At 33.4% G+C, this 21,169-nt stretch overlaps 1 non-coding gene across 1 annotated transcript; it reads left to right on the top strand.

Moving 5' to 3' along the window:
• The first annotated feature begins 375 nt into the window (after positions 1-375).
• Positions 376-480, top strand: LOC143663809 (U6 spliceosomal RNA). The gene has a single exon (XR_013166190.1). It is a non-coding gene; the product is annotated as a U6 spliceosomal RNA (small nuclear RNA).
• Positions 481-21,169: the final 20,689 nt, after the last annotated feature.

Here is a 21,169-nt window from a genome sequence, read left to right as displayed (position 1 = left end):
AAATATAGGAAAGAAGCACATGTTCTTTACTATGAATACATTCCCACCTTAAAAGTGTAAGTCAGCTATTTAGAGGTATGAAAATAATTCAGGAAAAATAGTAGTGAATAAAAGTTTACAATACAAGTATTGAGAAAAATATTTTGCAGAGGGATAATGCTTAAGTGATCTATTTTTTTTAAATCATAGATTACCTTAAAAGAATCTATAACTTAGCCTAATTTATTTAAAAATCTGAGGGAAGAACAAATTATCATTCATTAAAAGCTGAATTAACATCACAAAATTTATAGGAGAGTGAATTGAGGAATATCTCCTTCTTGAAGAGCACAAAATAAGAGGATAGTTTTCTCCATTAAAAAACAATCTAACAATGTTTGCTTGGGCGGCACATAGACTAAAATTGGAATGATACAGAGAAGATTAGCATGGCCCCTGTGCAAGGATGATATACAAATTTGTGAAGCGTTCCACATTTAAAAAACAAACAAACAAAAATAACAATCTAACAGAAACACAACAATGATAAGAAAAAAGAATGCAAAGGAAGGATAATAATAATATTCTATTATTATTACAATAATAAATGATTAAAATTTATTATTGAATAGGTATATTTTTACCTAACGTTAAAAGGCAAACATATCAAATTCTAAATTAGTGTTGACTAAAGCTTTTCAAAATAATTTTAATGCTAAAATTCACGTTCAAAATCTTCAAAATCATTTACAAATGCAGTACAGATGTGATTGAAGTATGTCAAACGAGACAAATGTAGACAAATTAATTTGTCAATAGTGGCTTTGGTTGCCATTGCTTTCAGAGCATAGAAAAAATAGCTCCCATAATTATTATATTTTACATACAATGGAAAATTGGTTAAAATCTTTAAGTCTTGAGAAGATACAAATTTTAAATTGTACCACATGAGTTGATATTACTTACCTCGCATTCCCTTCTCCATTTTCACCATAAAACTTTTTGATAAAGGGAACATCAGAAGTTATTCAGTTGTACTTGAATAATGAACTGTCAGAAGAAAGAGTACATAGGGATAAACAGCTTGCTTGTCAGTTTGATCTTTTTCCATCTGGTTTTAAAATCTGAGAAATTTATTTTTAAATGCAAAAAACAGTAGTTGCATAAAATATTATTTTTCTCTGTTGTTCTAAAGTGAATGCTGAAAAATATTATACTCCATGGTGAGATGAGAAACAAGCCATAATGTGGCCCACATAATGAAAACTGCTGGCAGCAGCAACAGCAAAGGAAAAGCTGCTCCAGTCATGAACAGGTAGAATGAAATAAAAAGGTTTTACTCATGCGTGGGTCATCTTACCTTGTTCTTCATCACCATTTTGAATGAAGCAAACTATACCACTCCTGAAAAGCTGTATGGGATCTTCGTATCTAACAGAGAAAAAAAACTAATAGGTCTAGGATTCCAGAGGGCATACCTATTTGAAACAGGAGAAAAATTGAAAATTATTTACTACCTAAACCAAGCCATCACTATATCTTCCCTGGACTAATTTAAAAGTTTTAAGGTATCCCAGCTTCTACTCTTGTCTTCTTAAAACTAATTGTGAAAGTAGTTGTCAAAGTAATCTATTAAAATTGGAAATCACATCAACTTCCTCTTTTGCTTTTGACTTTCCAATGTTTTTTTGCTGGATCCTCAGAAAGCCCATAAGTAAACTGGTGTATGCCTTTCTCTGTGACCTTCTCTTTTGGTCCTCTCTTCCTTGCCCACTATGCAGAAAGCCACACTGACTGTCTTAGAGTCCTGGACTTCATCATACTCATTCACATCAGGATCCTATCTCCCAGAGGGTATTTGCATGTTTGTTTCCTATTTTTTTTTTTTAATGGTTTTCCTTATTCTATTTTGTCTTCAACTGATGACATCTTGTCAAAAATAGCTTAGCTTAAATGCCACCACTTCAGAGAGGCATTTCCTGCCCAAACAATCAGAAGTATCATTCGGGCATCCTCATGTTATTTCCCCATTTTAGCTCTCTGCATTAAGATTAGCACTCTCTGAGAGTATATTATTTGCTTATTTGTTGTAAGTATTAGTCAATTTTGTTGCAATAATTAACATATTCAAATTAAAATGGCTAATAACTTTATTTCTCCTTCAATTAATGTATGCTTCTGGAGGCTGCAGTTTTGTTCCAGGCTTATTACACTCTGTGACAGTCTGCAGATAGGCTATAGCTCTGTCCTACAGGGCTTTTGACTTTTTTTTTTTTTTTGGTTCTAGGCACCAATTTGAAACAGAAATCTGTATCAGTGTGTTTCTCCAAATCAACAGAAGCAACAGTATATGTTTATATGTATATATACATATGACTGTGATTTTTAAAAAAAAATTGGGTCACATACCAAGGAGCTGGCAAGCCCAAAATCCATACGGCAGACCATAATCTGTAAACTCTGGTAAAGGTGATGTTGAATTCCTGAATGCAAATTCCCCAGAGGAAGCTGGCAGGATGGAAATCCCAGCAAGAGTAGATGTTGAAGTCTTAATGCACGAAATCTTCTGACTTCTGGAACCCTCAGTTCTTGCCGTTAAAACCTCCCACTTATTGAATGAAGTCCTTTCACATTATGGAGAGGAATCTCTTTTACTTAGATAAAACTGATTATAGATGATAATCCCATCTATGAAATATCTCCATCTAAACAACTAGGTCAGTATTTGACCAAACAACTGGACACTCTAACCCAGCCAAGTTGACACATCAAATTGACCATCACATGCTCCCTATATGGGTATGTGTATTTTTGTGAAATCACTTAAAACTGCTGCTTGAACATGGTGTATTTCACTCCATCATATACATTGCCTAGAACAAGTCACGTGGCCAAGACCAAAGTCAATGGGGTGATGAGATGTATCACACCACTGGGGTATAAGGGCAAGTCACATGGCAATAATTGAGGCTGCAGAGTTTTCTTAAAAAGAGAAAAAGAATGGAAAATTGCAAACAATAATACAATCTATCACATTATGGTTTTATCCACATGAGAAAAAAATCCACTGAAGCAGGGGAACTTTCTCTCTAGCTCACCATTCTAACTCTGGAAACTAGCAGTGACAGGCATACATATTTTTGTTAATGGACATTAGTGATGGCAGCACAACTTTGTGAGTATAATTAACAGCACTGAAATAGACTGAGTGTGGTTAAATGAGAAGATGTTAGGTTTGTATATAAGGAACTAGAATAAAAATTAAAAAAAACGAAATCCATGCAACTATGTAACACAGTGAACTTAAATTTAAACCATGAACTATAATTAATGGTACAATTATAAAAATATGTTTTCATCAATTGTGATAAATGTGCCACACCAATATGTAGTGTTAATAAAGGGTGACATATGAAAATGTTGGATTTTATGGATGATTTATCTGTAAACGCACAATTTCTCTAACAAAATACAAATATATAATAGCATTACGTAGTTATATACTATATATTAGTTATATATATCAAGTATAAACATGTATAAATGACTAACATTTAAATTTGCACATGCAAAACTGCTCAAATTATTTTTAAAAATCCACTCTATTCAAAATTTTGTTTCAGTGTCTGGACAATAAGCACGGTAGTAACGGTCACCACAAATTACCAAGGTTTTACTGCTTGTCAGGAACCGTGCCAAACAATTTTTCTGATGTTACCTCACGTATAACTTTCATAACAGTTGTTTTGGGGTTTATTAGTCTTATTTGAGAGGAAAGGAAAACACAATTTAGTCAGGTGTGTACAACTGACAGTGGTATGAAGCAGAACTAAGATTCGAACATAGGTCTGATGAATTAAAATTCACCCCTTATTAACTAATGTCAACTGCTTACCCAGGAAGAAATATTTTAGCTAAATATTTATATTTAGCTAAAGTATATATATATATATGTGTGTGTGTGTGTGTGTGTGTATAAATATTTAATAAAAATACAGATTATTTTTTCTTTGGATGAGTAGGCACAAGGAATCGAACCCAGCTCTCCAACATTAACAGGCGCAAACTCTGCCACTGAGCCACCATCACACCACCTGAAGAGGGAGAATAATGACTATATAACATTGAAAGGAAGAAGAATTCATTATAGGTAACAGCTGGATTGATTGCATTGTTCATGAATGCATTGTCCTCTTACACCATTATACTTGGGAAACTCTACCTGGGGCCAACTAAGTCACCACCTACATTATGTCAGCCTTGCAGCTGCACCAGAAACCTGATGGCCTCTGAATTAAATATGTTTGAGTCAGTGTGCATTTAAGAAAAAAACAAGAAAACAAGAAAAAATAAAGATAGAAAAGGAAGGATTAACACAAAGCATCCACCCCCCTCTTAATTTACAAATCTCATTGCAACATAAAAACATCCGAGCAAAGAGATGAACAAACAAAATGCTGTTATTTTGTTGCCTGGAAATAAGATATGGTATGGCTCATTAAAGATTTAATATTTAAATTCTGTAAAATTAGAGCCAATTCCTTTTCTAGATAAGTTGTAAATGTTTATGTGGTAAACCAGGTTGTCAATATTTTTTATTCATTTTCATTTGCATATACAGAGATAGGCACATGGCTTTTCTTGTGTCTTCCATGTGCTTACATTAATAGTAAATTCACCTATCTAAACTCTCATTTTAACAATTTATTTGTAATATGATTTATCAGGAAAAGTGAAGAGCTTCCCCAAACTCTACTTTTGTGTAGGAATTTGTATTGAAAACACATGTTTCTCTCACTTAAATAATGGGGATTTCATTAAGAGAAATCATAGAGATGTGATGGAGGTGGGCTTCTGATCAAGAATGAAGGTGGACTATGTTTGTTTGCACCATTAGGAATTCTATTAAAATACTCCTTGACTCTCGGTGGAGAAAGAAATCCTTGGTGCAGATGAATGTTTAGTAGTGTAAATCTCATAACATTTGTTAAGTATAAATTACATGGCAAACAATCTCTTGCTGATTTTAATATTTAAATTTTTTTCCCAGCAATTTTTATTCAGATTTTTGTCAGGAAATTGGTCTAGCACTTTTCTAAGAAGTGTCAGTAGTGTTTGTCTGTTTTTTAAAATAATTTCAGTTGTTTATAAATTGGGATCTAAATCCCCATGGACAAGTATGAAGAAATGGAGAAGGAAAACAAACATTTTTGAGTCCCTAATATAGGCAGAACACTTTTGTATAGCCCATATCACTTCATTAAAAAAAATACTCATGGATAGGTATTTTAGCTTCATTTCTTGCAGGTGAGGAAAATGAGGCTCTGAGAAGTTATGTTGTGAGTATACAATAGCACTAGTCTGATCAAGTCTACAAATTTCCTTTTGATGACCATTTCCAGAGACTGAAGAGAAATGGGTGTTAATTATTTTTAGACTTTGGTCCAAATCATCTGAGTCATTAAAACTCAGATTAGTCCAAGGTTGTCATAGACAGAAAGTTGTATATGTCTTATATTGCAGAGAAAATAAATCTCCTATTCTTCCTAGGTTGTAGTAAAAATATATTAGCTCCTTTCATGAAAAAAGTGTGGCAAACAATTAAGTAAAGAAAAGAATTGTGATCTCAGTGTTCAAGCAAATATTTGGACAAATGTTTGATATAATTCAACAACAGGGGACAGAAATGCCCATTAACTTTTCATAACATTTTCCTCTTTATATCAATCTTAATAGACAATAAAGTAAGAAAGCAGAGTAGAATATGAAGAAAAAATGTGACATCCACTCCTCCTTACTGCTGAACGGTGCTGTAGTGAAGTTGTAGTGTTAGGTTTTGTAAGGCTTAAGGTAGAATAAGATAGTCAACAAGACTCTGAAGTCATGCCATGCCAGAATTGCCAAAATGGCATGTAACAGAATGCCAACTCATTTTAGCAGAAAAGCCCTGGCACCTGGATATGTTATGTACAGAGACAGGGAAGAGAACCATCAACAATGCCTGTTACTTGTGTAAAGGACAATCCTTACACTGATGAGTCTTAGGTAGAATATTCTATACCTCTATTACCATGAAAAAATATGTGGGAGGTCAATTAGCAGAACTTAGCAACAGATAGGGAATAGCAAAAGCAAAAGCAATTCTAACGTTTTCGGTTTAGGTAGGCTTGAATAAAGTTTGGTTTCAAAATTTGGCAAATTCATTTTTAAGATAATGAATTGAAATAAATAAGTAGAAACAGTTGAAAACATAGGTTTTTTATCCAGGAACAATAACAAAAAAAAAAACAAAAAAACAAAAACAGATCAAGAACAATTATTTTCAGTTACCTACATGTTGCTGGTAGTTGAGGATGGTGGAGTAGGTTGGATCTCGAATGGATAAATGATAAAAAGATAAGGAAAAATGAACCAAGATAGATTCGAGATTACATATGTGGAGAATAGGAACAAGAAAAAAGTAACACAGGAGAAAAAATGAAAAAGTCAAAGGGCAATACTGTCAATTGAACTTAAGTTCTCAAAGAGAAAGTTTCAAAAAGAAGGTGCTATGTAATCAACAGAATAAGATTCAGCAGAGAATGTCTGACAAGTTATAGATGTTAAAAGGATTTCTATATTAACTGATCTTTGAAAACTTTCAGAAAACAACTTTAGTTAAGTAGAGGAAGAAAAAAACCTCATTGCAAGAGGTTCAGAATGAGTCTAAACTGAGGTGATGAGATAAATAAATTTAGATTTACCTTTGGAAAATATGACAGTGAAATAGAAGAGTAATAAAAGACAAAAAATAGGCTAATAACTTGAGTGATAGCAAGAGTAGTGACTGAAGAAAGCATATCTTTCCGCATATACCTGAGAAAAGTTGTCATTCATGAATGAAGAATCAATGAAGAGGAAAACATATAGAAAGGATACAAAGAAGGAAACAAAAGCCTGAAGCTCAAGGAAAAGCTTTCAAACTGCTGTTGTCAGGAAAGCATTACTAAGCTAACGAAAACATTACTGTAAACTAGTGAAAAGGTAGTTGAAATTTCATAAGTAGAACTTTAAAACATAGTAACTGGCTAATTTTTGTTACTTTCTTAGAGAATAGATAAGGTCAAGTAGAAAAGAATATTTATAGCATGCAAACTGAGGAGTGAGGCAAACGAAACAGGGAACCTGATAATTGCCTGACTGAGATGAATGAGATATCAAGGTGTGGCCTATTCATCAATAAGAACTCTTAGAGTGGCTGAGGATGATACAGGGAAAATAGACAGGAAGAGAACATGTGAGTAAGGGGATAAAATTATCAAGAAAGTCTTAGGCTTTGTCCTTAAATAGGTGGCTCATAAACTTTGGTGTGCTTTGTAATCACTCCAGGGAATTGTTATTCCCCTTGAATTGAGGCTCATTAGGCCACTTACGTTTTGAATATACTCCCTATGAAATCCTAACTAATGCATTCTAAATATGTAGAATCAATATCATATATATATATATATATTTCCAAAATAGAGGGTGCATGGGTGGTTCAGTGGTAAAATGCTCTCCTTCCATGCAGGACACCTGGGTTTGATTCCTGGATCATGCACCCCAAAATAAATAAGTACATTTAAAAAGTGCATGACGTAAACCACCAGACCACCAGTGGGGAAATATTTTTGAAATGAAGTGTAAATAATGCACAAAAAAAGTGTAAAGTGTTTAGAAAGTAGATTTCAGATACTTAAAAGTAAGGGAAAAGGAAATTTTCTAAAAGAATGTGTTTCATATCAGATGTAAAATTTCAACCTTGCATTTTGTGTGTCCTTGAACCAGTCTTCCTATGTGTGATTATCTGAGGTATTTCTATCAATTGTAGCACCCATTAAGTCCTACCGAAGAATGAGATTCTCAAAGATTGGGGTTGAATATTTCTTTGGTGTCTACTGATGCTTAGTATATTGCAGGAACTCAATAGATACTAGCTTAATAGATCTGAAATCACCCATAGTGACTCCAACAAGGAGACGGAAGCTAGTTGGACTACTTTTATTGTGTTTATTACCAGACATATTTCATTTTCCCTGCTACATGAAAAAGCAAAGCTAAATATTATTTCCCTAAGAGAATTAATATTTATATTTCCTACCAATTGCTACTGGTGAGAAAAAATTCAGTTTACAGTTGACATTTTATTGACGTTGTCGTTATTTCTGGAAATAGTCCAGAATAGCCCCTTTGGTTCATACATTTAAGAAAATCATCCGCTCATGATTCTTGGATTACTTATTTGATTCTTGCAAAATTCCCCATATTGCAATATTGATTGTTATGAGACATTAGTTTAAACAAATGAGTGTGATGTATATGTCTCTGGATGAGATTATTTTAATATTAAAAATAATTGTTCATAAAGATGGAGGAGAATTCAGGAGGTATCATGCCCTGATGTTTAAATTTGAGAAGCTAATTTAATATTAGATTAGTATGCAGCAGACTAAAGAGAAAGAAAGCTAGAAGGGATCAAGAAACAGAGGACAGGAGATTGGACAGATCCCTAGATCAAGTCAAGGCTGATTAATTTTAAGAGGTAATGATATCTGGTGTCCAATTTTATAAATTTCTCTTCTACATGTAATTTTCCTATGATATCCTCAGGTGGTTTATTATTACCACTGTTTTCAGGAATGAAGGAAGAGGCTATGTCCATTTTTAAAGGCAAAAGATGGACAAGGAAAACAAAAAGACAAAATTAGAGGGAAAGGAAATAAGTCAGAAATAATGAAGAACAAATTGAGATGTGTAAGTGCCACCTAAAAAAATCTCAGAAACATTTTGGAAAATGGATCCTGATGCAACAGATTGAGGGCTTTATTTATCTAATTTGGACATTAAAAGACAGAGTACATCAAAGCTTTGGATCATGTGGTGTATATGTTTTGTAACATCAGCTGAAACTACCATTTTTAACATGTTGCCACAGACACAATTCATGAACAGAAATTCAAACATGAAGCATTAAAACAATGCTGCCAAAAGTTAAAATCCATTTGACAATTTTTTTATCTTCTATTTTTATTTACCCTGAGTTACTGGTTTCATAGAAACAATCTCTTGTAACATGACTTCTACCTTCCCACTCTAAGTCTCTTCATGTGGCAGAATCCCTAAAATGATACCAACAGAAGAACTTTAGAATTATAACTTTAGTGACTGAAGCAGATTAAAATACGTATAAGAATACATTTCTATTTTGAACATTTCTTAATTGGGATAATACGCCTCTGTAACAAGCTACTAAAATATACTTACTATATACTAAAACTACTAATTAATCATGAAATATGTGTTAGGATGTAATTGTAAGATTTTAGCAACTCAAGCTTTTCAGATAACTTATGCTAATGGGGAAAAAATTCCAGAAGGAAATTTTCTTAGTCATTAGATAATTACACCATTAAAATTTCTTATTTAACTATCAACTGTCTTTGTACATATGTATCTAATCTGTATAGGTTGAATTATGTAACTATAGTCCCATAGGTTTGAACCCACTGTAAAAAGGACATTTTGAATATGCTATTTTTTTTTTTTTGTTAAACTGTGGCAAACTGAATCAGGTTGGGCATTTTACAAAATTTTTATAAAAGAGATTGTGGGTTTACAGAAAAATCAGGCATGAAATACAGGATTCCTATATACTCACCACCAACACTTGCACTGATGTGGAAAATTTGTTACAATTGATGATGTATTGATGATGATCTATTCTTTTAATAGTAGTTACATTTGTTACAATTGATGAAAAATTATTAAAATACTACTCTTAACTACTGTCCACAGATTACATAGGGGTATTTTCCCCCATATTCCCAACACATTATTACTATTATTTTTATGTGTGTCTTTATTTTATTACTCATCTACACATAGCACCAGTTAAAGGGAGTATCAGTCACAAGATCCTCACAACCACGCATCAACAACATAAAGCTATATAGCTATACAATCATTATCAAAATTTGAGGCTGTGGAGTTATAGTTCAACAATTTCAGGTATTTCCTTCAGGCTATTACACTAGAAACTAAAAACATATAACTATATAAAGAGTCAGTAGGGCCATGGTGGCTCAGCAGGCAAGAATGCTCGCCTGCCATGCCAGAGGACCCGGGTTTGCTTCCTGGTGCCTGCCCATGCAAAAAAAAAGAGTCAGTAGACATAATCATTTGTTAAGTCCTTATTTCTCAGTTACAGCTCCTCCTTCTCATTTGATCATCTCTCAATCTTCAGAGATATTTAGGCAATGATGATTCTAACTTCTTCATGCTGAAAGGGGTGTCAATACCTTGAGAGACTGGTACATCTGGGTTTTAGGGCTTATTCTAGCAAAGAGCTATCCAGAGGCTTTAAGGTCCTGAAAAAAAAGTGAACTTAATAAGTAAACATTTATAGAATCTTAGATAGAGTCCAGGGTATTCTTTAGGATTTTCAGGAATACTGTTGTTTGGGGCTTGGTGTATTGTGGCAATTTGCAATATGTGGATAAGTCTGCAGCATAACAGTAACCTCCAGAATGACCTCTTGATTCTATCTGAAACCTCTTAGTCACTGAAACTGTACTATTTTGTTTCATTTCTCTTCTCACTTTCAGTCAAGAAGACATTGCCAATTCCACAATGCCTCCTCTATGGGAGTCACTTCACTCATAGGGGAGAGGTTGGACTTTAATATGAATTAATATGAATTACTGGAGTCCTTTATAAGCAGAAAGAAATTGAAACATAGGGAGAAAAAGCTATGGGAACATACTGAACCAGGAAGAGAAAGGAGAAGACACCACCCTGTGTATCATTATGTGACAGAAAAGCCAAGGACCCAAGGATTACCAGCAACCAACCCCACAACACCATGGTCTCCAGGGAGAAAGGGTTATCTTGTTAAAGACTTGATTTTGAACTTTTCCTAGATTCAAAATCATGAGCCATTAAATTTTCATTGCTATAGCAAATCCATTTATATATTTATTTGAGCAGCTGGGAGTCTAAGAACCTATCTTATCTTTCCCTATGTGTATGTGAATATTAGCATATGTATGTGTATGTATTGATCAAGTTTAAACTATTTGGGATGGAAAACAGAAAATTTTATTACTCAATAAATACTTATGATTTTGTTAATGTAATGATATTATAGTAAATACCAAGAACACTTTGATAGTTAAAGGCATTACTTTTTTTCCTTTATACCTCAAACTACACACAGGTGCACATATCTAAAGTTTTAGGTTTAGAGTTTCTATATAGGGCACAGCAAAGTGTGATGACTCATTCACCATTTTCTAAACACTGGAGGCCTTATTGCCTCTGTTTCTCATATCCAAAATGATTGTAATTCTCCCTTCCCCTCCCATGCCTCCATCCCTTTTTTCTTCCTTCCTTCCTTCCTTCCTTCCTTCCTTCCTTCCTTCCTTCCTTCCTTCCTTCCTTCCTTCCTTCCTTCCTTCCTTCCTTCCTACCTTCCTTCCTTCTCTCTTTATTTCCTTTTCTCCTTTTGGTTTCTTCCAAATTGACTTGCATGGCTTGCAGAATAGCAGAACCTGATGGAGATAAGCAAATATTTGTTCCGGATGGTTTAGTTTTCTTAAAGAGAGTTACACAAATTCATCGTATCTCAGAACTAGCATACCTTTCTCAGATATAAATTGCTACTTTAACATCTCTAATCTTTCCCTTCATCCAGAAAAGAGTTAATTTCATACCTGCTCACAATTCCCTCAGGGAACTCTGTGACAGCTAAGCCACATATTCTTTGCTCAGATCTATATATTGTGTTTTTCTCATCTCAATGTTCACTTCCCCTATAATTGTCATTTCAAAATGGATAGCATATCATAAAAGACACAGGTAAAATGAAAAGAAAGAAAAAGGTTACCTGGATAGTGTTTAAAAAATCTTTTAGCTCTCTTCATTTTCTTTTTGCTTTTGGTATATTAAAATGCTCAGAAATTCTTGTTAAATACATTTGTATTTCATCACACCAGGGTGTTAGGATGGCCTTTTTTTTAATCTCATGGGTAATTTTTTACAGGCTGAGGTTGCACTGAAAACTAAAGCAACAGCTGCTGTATTGTCTAAGTAGGCATTTTGAGATTTAGTGATTTGGACCACAGAAAATATCTGGCTGTGTGAATTGCAGGAGAGCAAGTAGTTCTTGACTGTCTTTAAAAAAGGTGTACTAAGTTTATAAAGGTCAATAGTTGTTAAATCTACAGATTTAAGAGTCCCATTTAAATCCAAATTATAAGAGGGTTTGGTTGTAACTATCTACTGTATTTAGCTGCAGATAATAGCAATATTGCATTTATTCAAAATTGCAAACAATACCGTCAAATGTAACTTACTAACAATTTAACATATGATCATGTGCTATTAAACCATGCTATGAAATGCAAAGAAAAATTTTATTTATCAGTATTTTTCATCATGTAAAGACAATACAATGCAACAGTGGAATAAAGTATTCAAAAATATGTTCTCTGGAGCTAAAATGTAAGGATTTAAATTCTGGCTTTACCAGTATTTAGATTACTAAATCTTTCAATGTCTTTGTTTGGACAAGTTACTAAAACTTTGTGTGTCTCAATCTTCTAGCCTATAACCAATCTATCTAACCTATGATCTACTGAGGGTAGATTATAAAGTTAGCATCAGAATTTGGTGCATGTTTCTTGAGTGTTTGGAACAGAATCCAGAACATAATTAAAGTTACATAAAATTTAAGCTGCATAATTTTTTTCAACCTAATTCCTAAAATGTACAAATATAACTGCATAAAAAGGGTATTAAACAAGACATGAAAGGGAATTGAAACACACTAATATTGTTGTGAAGATCTGCTCAAATTTCTGACTGGCCTTACAGTCATAAGTGGTCTGTGGAATTTTGTTTAATGTGTTCTATTTTCTATTGTAACATTTTAACATGGTTCCTTATTCAAGTATCTAGTTACCATAAACTGTCACACCTTTATTTAAGTAACCTCATCAAAAGGTCCTACTTGCAATGGTTTCACATCTACAGGCATGGATTAAATTTTGTGCAGTACATGAAGTTTCCAACACCACACCGAGAGTGACTATAATTGAATGATCTGACCCCTTAACTGAAATGTAAATTTTGTGGTGTCCACTGCCCACCTTAAAAACTATCTGCAGGCCCAAGTATTTTCAATGGATTTATAATACAGCACTGTTTCCTGTTGGGCAAAGATATTTTCATTTATTACATATTTAGGTGGTTGTGTATATATGCAAATTAGGTAATTGGTACCCTTCTGCCTGACTCTGGCAATTTATGCCATTGCTTGTGGAGATTTATAGATATAATAAAGGTTAATACATTAAATTAAAATACACATTTATTTTGATTTTTTTGAGGGATATAAAATGTCTGCTTCAGAACTCAAAGAAAGTGAAACTAAAACACTTAGAAAATAATCTGAAGTATAGATTAGATGGAATTACTGCCTCCTATGGTGCAGTATTATGTCTGTTTATTTTCTACCTTTAGTTGTTTGATTCCTTTGTGAAAATAGTGAAACAATAGGCCTACACAGCAATCAACTTTTTAAGAAATAAATTATTTTGTAAACAACTAGTAATTAACTTGTATCTAGACCAATATCTCTGAAAATAAGTTAGAAATTATTTATACAGAGGGGGTTAGGGAGGATACTTTTGCTACATTTTTTTCTTAGAAAAAACTCTGCATTGCTTCCCTAAATATTAGTTGAATCTGTTCTTATGTAGGTGGAGATTAATTGCAGCCTTATCCAGTAACCTCTTTTTCTCATCTATTTCAGTGTATATGTCAATTTGAAAGAAGTATTATGAAAAAAGCACTTTACTGGGGGATCTGTAAAACACAATGAAACATTATAAAATACCAAAATAAGAACCAAAAATAATTCCCTGTACATTGTTGATTGTAAAAGGAAATATTATATTATGATGATGCGTAAATTATATCTAATGCTTATAATTGTATGAATGGGAAATTAATTTTTTAGTTTGATTTTTCTATAGGTAGCTAACTCAAATTTTATTTCTAAAATTCTTTTTGTAACTTTATTCAATCTGTTTATCTGTCAGAGTAAAATGAACTAGGCAGCTATAATATAGCACATCTTAAGTTATTTTTTTTATTTTCTCAGTGTAAATGTAGGACATGATTATTTTATTAAAAATACCAAAAAAATTCAACAAAAATATCAATGACTAATGTTCTACTAAGTAGATATAATTATTCTCAAAATTTATGATGTTAACCTTAAGACAGTGGTCATTAGAATGCTAATATAACTGCATATCAAAGCAAATTGTTATTTTAATGTAGTATATTCACCGGGATATCTATATCTATAATGGGGATATCTGAAAATCAATTCCAATGTTCTAGTCATTCTGATTGCGGATAATGAAGGTGTCCTTCAGATTTCTCCATGTCAAGTGGGTACAATAATACCCACTGTCAAGAACCATAAAAGTTATGATATCATACAGTGCTTGCAAACTAGCTGGTTATCCTATCATAGTTTCATGGATTCTACAAGAATGCATAATATTCTTGGGTCAGAGATGAACTAATCATTACTCATGGCAAATAATATGCAGAATATCATTTTTTGACAATTTCTTGTGACCAGTTTCCCAGGGTATGGAAAGATGTTGAGATGACATCTAATACAGCAGGTTGTATGTGGGAACAGAGGGCTGAGTCATTCACCAAGTCTTTGTTAAACATGAAGGCATGCAGCTGCTTGCATGACCTGGGTCAGTTAGTGTTTAAGCTAACCTCCCTACAGAAGGAGAAATATGCAGGTTGTTAATGACTGTAAGACCCTTCTCTGCATAGGATGTTAACCTATACCCTCTCTTCTTCCTGAAGTCCTTGTAATGTCATTATGATTACTGAGAGATCAGTGTCTATCATAGTAGAATTACCTCCTATCACTCACTTAATAGGTATTCTATGAGGATTGAGTTAATATATATATAAAGATGGCCAGACAGAGTCTTCCAGAATAAGCATGCAATGAGTATTATTATTATTAGCCAAATCATTCAGCAAACATTCTCTGAATGTCTATGTAGTACATGGCAATCTAATAAGCACTGAGGACAAAATATTACTAAACCATTTCTGGACACTCACTACATGGAACATGTACCATAAGGAGGAAACCTGGATTGCAATCAAATCACATAAATAATTTAAAAGTGATTGAAGACAACCAGCACTGACCATATATTACAAGGACAATGATCTAGTTTTTGGTGTCCTGGAAAGAAGGCTTTCCCTAAGGAAATTAATACTTGACTTGAGATTTGAAACACAAACTGAAGTTAAGTAGACAAATGGTATTGAAAGTGAAGAACATTCCAAGTATAGGGATCAAAAGTCCATTAGGTTGGAAGGAACGCGTTAGCCTCAACAACTAACGAAGATAGAATTAGCTTGAGAGTAGAGAACATAGATAAGAGTCATAGAGCATGAGGCTGGGAATGGGATTAGCCCAGATCAGGCAAGGCTTTCAAAATCATGTTAGCATTTTGGTCTTCATTCTATGGGCAATGCAATGGTATAAGCAAAAGAAGCTATACTTCTTATTGTACGTCAGATCATCCAGGATTCCAATGCACTTTGTTTTGGTCATGCCATCATTATTCCCCATTATACACATAAAATTGAGTGCATAACAGACCTTGGCTACATCTCTCCCTAGTTGATTCATCCTAGTTGAAGTCATTGTTCACCATGAATAATATAAATACAGTTTTCAGACAAGCTTAAACCTAAGAATTCTGGAGGTAAGAAAGAACTGTGGAGTGTTGATTATTCCCTGGAATTACATGTGAATTTTGTCATCTTAAAACATAAATGAAAGTTAAAATTTCTACTCGGAAATAAGAATTATTTGTGGAAAAGAAATAGAAGACTTTATTTTGGTAAGGTACATGAAAGGAGAAAATCAGTTTTATGAACAGAGTTCCTCTTTTTAAACTTCAGTTGAGAAGTTCAAGAACCATGCAGATTGCAAGCAGTCTGGTTAGCGCTTTGAAACAATTGCTGACTTCAGTAATTGTTGGGCAAGCTAAGGTTTGAATTTCTTTCAAAGTCTCTAGAGGCAGAAGATGTTTTATTATGTTAATTTAGGTCTACAGAGACAATTTCCCCTCATTATCCAAAAGTGAATACTCTAGAGGTATACTAAGGATGGAGTATGGAAAGGGAATACATAATTTTAATAAAATAATAAATACCATAAAATTAACATAGTGAGGGATATACATGATGTCTCTGGAGTAAAATGTGGGAGTTTTTATTTACTATGTAGCATTTTAAGAGCAAAGGAACTCTCACCTAATTTATCATAACCTAAGTCAAAAAAAACAATTTTTAAATGTTTTATTATTCATATTTTAATATCCTTTACCCAGTAATAGCACCGTGTCATGACAGCTAGCCAACTGTTTTCTGAAGCCTTATGCTGCCATAAACCAACACTGTTATGAAGATAAAGAAGGGTTAAGAAACAACTAGAAACCTATGATAAAATTATGAAAGAAGTATTGATGGCATGTTGTTTGGGTTAACATGTCTCCAATAAAGAATTTGGTGGTATCACCAGTTTTGATGAATGGTTGTAGCAACAAAATAACTTGTTTGATGTAATTATCCAGTAGGCAGAAGAAAATGAAAAACAACCAGAAAGCAATATTATAAGAAAATGAGGCTGATAACCTTTTAATACTTCACCCATGTTAGAGTTGTAGTATATATATCTTTTTTTTTTTCTCATGATGTTGTTGGAAAGGGTTCTCTGTAGACTGATAATAAACAATTTAGGGTTTAGAAAAAGTTTCACGAATGACATCCAAAGGTATGTATGTAACTGGCTTCAATGTATTTCTTCTTAAAATATTCATATCCATAAACCAGTTAAATCTGATGTGAATATTTCATTTTTCTCATTCTTTTGCAAAAATGTTAACTAGCAGAGAAGCAGAAGCAAATTCTACATTTATAATAAAATAAATCTTATAGAACAAGAAGAGATAAAACAGTGATAATGTCCATTAAAAAAGCCAGAAAATAAAATATCAAAAATATTGAGCTTATCATATAAAAGACATTCTAGCTACATATTTTAAGACAGTGACCTTAATATTGTCAAGTAAAATAAAATGGACTTTTTCTTTGGGCATTTTGGGGAGGGACCCCTTTCTGAGAGAAGATTTTCCAAAAGATAAAAACAACTGATCTATAGGGACCTTCCAAGAAAATGAAACACTGGAATGTACCCTATAGAATTTTCAATAAGCAAAGCCTGGTGATAAATCAGTTTCATTTCAGTCCAGGAATGATAGCTTATGATATTGGACATATATACTAATAAATACATGTCTGCTTCCCACTTGTAAGACTCCTATGTAAAATAGAAACCTGATGAAAACTGATCAGAATATTTCCTTGCTTGCATCTAAATATGCCTTATGTAAGTTCCCTTTTCCACTCCTTCAGTGAAGCTCCTGTCCACATGAAGTTTCAATGCTGTCCAATTCATGAATCATAAACTTTTCAAACAAACTCTTATATATAGTACCCTATCTATCTATCTATGTATGTGTATGTATATTGTGCATGGTCTTTTTTTGTTTTGTTTTGCTTTGCTTTGCTTTGTTTTACATGGGTAGGCACCGGGAAACGAACCCAGGTCTCCAGCGTAGCAGGTGAGAACTCTGCCACTGAGCCACGGAGTTCAGCCCATATGTATGTCTTTAATACATGCTTGTATGTATATAATCATTTTGAGCTATTGCATTAACTGTCTGTGTGAACTACACACAGGCTGGTGGATATTGTTTGTAAAACAAGCAAGCCTGCTGAGCTTAACCACAGTGAAGGATAAGTCTCTTTAAATCTGCTACTAACAGCATTTTGGTATCTTTTATTAGTGGATATATAAAAATTCCCTTGAATTTTTAAAATCCATCGCTGCTGCTTTCCTTACAAATGTTAGTACAGCAATATTCTGACTGACCTACATTCTCCAGATGGCTTTAATATCGTACAGTTCCCCTTCTTAACAACTAAAAGAATGCATTCAGGCAATGAAATTGGGAGATTCGTCATTTCTTTTCTTCCCAGTACTATGGGCAAAGATTTCCTTTTCCATTCTGGGCAACACTTTCCTGCTTGGGTGAAATAAATCCAATACCCTACATTCCTCACCAGTTAGATAACTACATTAAACAAAGTAGCTTAGTACTTGCTACTGCACTCTGATACACTAATCTGTTCCCTGTGCTGAGGGCTCTACGTTTTCGGAGCACCAAAGGAACTTCGAGGAGTGTGTAGATATCTGTGTAGTGTGTGTGATACTGGCAGGTTACAAGTTAGGACTTTCACCTTCCTTTCTACAAATAAGCTCAACTATGAAAAATCTACCTGACAAAATTTTTATTTCTGAACTCCAATCTCACCTGTTTTCATGGCTTAAGTTTACATTTTCATGAATTTATGGTTTTGTTTTTGTTTGTACAGATAGTACTAGTGATTATGATTTGTGGGCATATATATGCATGTGTGTGTGTGTGTGTGTGCATCTGGAAATAAACAATTGTTGTTCAGTGATTTCAATATTGCCCATAGATCAGAAGCAATCTCTGTTCTCAGTAACCATCACTATTTCTATGGCCTGGCTCCATTGTATGACTGTCTCTTCAGTTCCCAATCTTAGTTCTTCATTGAAAAGTCTCCTTCATCGAATTATTCTGCCATAGATATAACTGATTTCATCATATTTCCTATCCTATGAGTTGTCTGATTCTCACTCTGTAGTTAGTCTCTTAAGGAATCTTTTTCTTCTTGTGTATAGCTGTTCTATTTCAAACCACCTGAAAATCAGAGAAATGCTGATATCTTCGTGAAGTAAGTCAAGAGGAAAAGAGCAGTCAGAAACCCCAGATTTATTTTCATTGCCAAATATTTATCAGACCTTGGGAAACAAGTTACATCATTGTGCCTTGTTTCTCTTATCTGTAAACTGGCATAAGGATGATTGTCTATCTTGTAGTTTGAGTTATGACATTACAAAAAGGAAAAATGCAATGGAAAATGAAAAATGTAGTGAATCTAGTAAACATCTAGAGGGTAATATCAGAGGACAACTTCAAGATTATGGCAGAAAGAACTCTGCAGTGTATTGGGGGACAATTCTCCATGGGTCTCCTGTATTTCTGGACATTTTGGGGAGCAGAGACAGTCATTCCATTTGTCCCAGAGAATCTCTTACTCCATAATGATATAGCATCTCCCTCTGGAGCAAAGAACAGATTTGTTTACTTTCCAGTAAAATATTTCCCTCTGGGGAAAACAAGTCAAACGTACTGCCCATTATAAAATATTTGGGATCCTTAAACATAAAGGTCCTCTCCAAAAACCCATCTCCCTGCATGACCAGGAATCACCTGCCCTTCTTTTTGCAGCATTGTGGGAATTGGAGCTTAGGGAACAATAAAAATGCTTATACTCTGACAACTCCTGGTGCTACAAGTAAAAATACTGTCTTTTATGTCTGACCTATGAGTCTGGAGACCACTGTCCATGCAACTGTGGAAGGCTTATTTAGTAGCTGGTAAGCAGGTTAGACCTCCAGCCTTTCACAGTTTTTAACAGACTGGGACCAAGTAGCCTAAATTCTACTTTATAATTTGCAATCAATATTTCTTTAAATTAGAGCAGCTTTCTCAAACTCATTGAGACTTAGGTTTTCCAAATTGTGGAAATTCTTATTTCTATATTGATATTGAGAAACTGAACTCATACTTTCTAAATTACATCAGGCTTTAAAAGCTCATGATCCTAGAAATGGAATTCTTAGGGCAAGGGATAAGAACAAATGGAGTTATACCAATTGAGTTGTCTTTGCAATGGAGTGGTTTTAATGTCAATTATATGACTTGGTGAATTTGACTAATTCTAATGATTGTATTTTATTTTAAATATCAGAAAGGTTTATTAGAGCTAAAGTTTTCCAATTTCGTACAATTTCTAATAAAAAAGCAAGTCTCAGACTTAATTTTATCAATTAAACAAGCATTTATTCACAAGTTGACACAAAAGAATTCTAACAATTATTCTGTATTTTTTATAAATTTCCAGTTTTCTGCCACTTTGTGTGTGTGTGTGTGTGTGTGTGTGTGTGTTCCACTAACACTTTTCATGGAAGTTGCATTCAAAGAAATTACAATCACATATTAGTGGCAGGATTCATTCCAAAACATTATCAATTTCAAACAGCAAGATATTTCAAACCAGAAGGCAAAAAAAAAAAATGGGAAATGGGAACAATTACAAATAATACTAATAGAAAACATATAGCGAAATGATGTATTTAAACTTAAATAAATCAATGTTAAATGACATTCAATATAAATTGTCTAAAACCACAATTTCAAGTAGAGAATACAAGATTGAATGAAAAAAACAAGAACTAAATGTGCACTGCAAAAAAGAAATCCACTTGAAATATAAAAGCAGAAATGGATTTTATGTAAAAGGCTGATTAAAATAAAATGTACTATTCCAACAGTAATCAATAGAAAGCTGAAATTCTCATGTTAATGTCAGACAAAATAGATTCCAACAAAAGGATACAACTAGGATTTTAAAGATAAAGCAGCATAAGACAATCCGGAAACATAACATCAACCAGAGGACGTAACAATCCTAAAGGCTTATGAACAAAATAACAGTGCATCAAAAAAGATAAAATAAAAATTGACAGACCTGAAATGAGAAATAAACAGATCTATGATTACAGTTGGAGACTTCAACACTTCATTTTCAGTAATTGCTTTAGCAGGTAGTCAGAAAAATAGGGAATAGACTACCAAAACAATACTATCAACAAATTTGATCAATTATAACATTTATAGAATGATCCCTTCAATAGCAGAAGAGTATACATTCCTTTCAAGAGTACACAGAACTTTTACCAGTGTAGACTATATTTTAGCCCATAAATTGTCTCAATACATTTAAATGGATACAAATAAAGTATTTTCTATGATCACTATATGTCAGTCTCTGCAAATTAATTTACAAATACACTTGGAATATTAATAAAAACCCCAACAGTCTTGGTAGGAATTGA

This window comes from Tamandua tetradactyla, chromosome 19 (assembly GCF_023851605.1).
Source record: "Tamandua tetradactyla isolate mTamTet1 chromosome 19, mTamTet1.pri, whole genome shotgun sequence".
NCBI lineage: Eukaryota > Metazoa > Chordata > Mammalia > Pilosa > Myrmecophagidae > Tamandua > Tamandua tetradactyla.
The sequence above is the reverse complement of the archived record's forward strand: the minus strand, read 5'-3'. Positions and strand labels throughout refer to the sequence as shown.